This window comes from Myotis davidii, unplaced genomic scaffold (genome assembly GCF_000327345.1).
Source record: "Myotis davidii unplaced genomic scaffold, ASM32734v1 scaffold44, whole genome shotgun sequence".
Taxonomy (NCBI): Eukaryota; Metazoa; Chordata; class Mammalia; order Chiroptera; family Vespertilionidae; genus Myotis; species Myotis davidii.
This window is the reverse complement of record NW_006299705.1, coordinates 2279552-2280444: the sequence shown is the minus strand read 5'-3', so window position 1 is coordinate 2280444 and position 893 is coordinate 2279552. Positions and strand designations below refer to the sequence as shown.

At 46.6% G+C, this 893-nt stretch overlaps 1 protein-coding gene across 1 annotated transcript in view; it reads left to right on the top strand.

Moving 5' to 3' along the window:
* The first annotated feature begins 528 nt into the window (after positions 1 to 528).
* FAM169A (family with sequence similarity 169 member A) overlaps positions 529 to 893 on the top strand; it is a 61736-nt gene continuing 61371 nt past the window's right edge. The window contains exon 1 of the mRNA XM_006775442.2: positions 529 to 765. The gene's annotated coding sequence lies outside the window, so the exon portion shown is untranslated. The remainder of the gene's footprint in view (positions 766 to 893) is intronic.

The following is an 893-nucleotide window of genomic DNA, read 5'->3' as shown; positions in this document are numbered from 1 at the left end:
AATTGTTTTTCTTAAACATGTGAAGCCGCATCCTGTAACATGTGAGATTAATTCTTCTGAGTACCTCGAGGCAGAAAGGCCTATTGGCTTTTTTTTTCTAAAAAAAATCTGAGTCAAATAAACCTCTATCAAGTATTGTTTGAGGTAAATTCATAAAAGGTTGGTATTGTGATCGTTAAATATTATTTAGGAATGAAAGGGACAATTTCAAGTTACTGGATGAGCTGAGTTTATTTTCCAGAGTTTATGCACTATGAAAGGAAGTCTTAAAATCCTTACATACAATACTCTTCCTCAATACATTTATTAAACACATTTAAACCCATGACATGCATTACTTCTAAGAAATCCACTCAGTGGTTCTCAACCTTCCTAATGCCGCGACCCTTTAATACAGTTCCTCATGTTGTGGTGACCCCTAATTTCATTGTTACCAATTGAACATAATTAAAGCATAGTGATTAATCACAAAAACTATATGTAATTATATGTGTTTTCCGATGGTCTTAGGCGACTCCCCTGTGAAAGGGTCGTTTGACCCCCAAGGGGGTCGCGACCCACAGGTTGAGAACCACTGCTTTAAATACTTCAGAGCGAATCTTTTCATCTGCGGGGGTGTCATTAGCAAAGGGCCTCGGGCGCTGGGCTGGCGAGGAGCCCTGGAAAGACAGGGGAGGGCAGGAAGGTGGAGCCGGCGTCCTCCTGGGTCTGGGCTCGTGCGCGTGGACTAGATCGTGGAAGAGGAAAGGTGGACACGGGCATTTGGTGGGTCCTGGTTTGCTCAAGATGGAATCGGGGCTCGCGGGCTCGTCCCCACGGTGAATGGAGCGCTCCGCGTCCCTCCCGGTGCCTCCTCCCGGGGCGCAGGGGCGCAGGAAGGAGGTGGCGGGCGA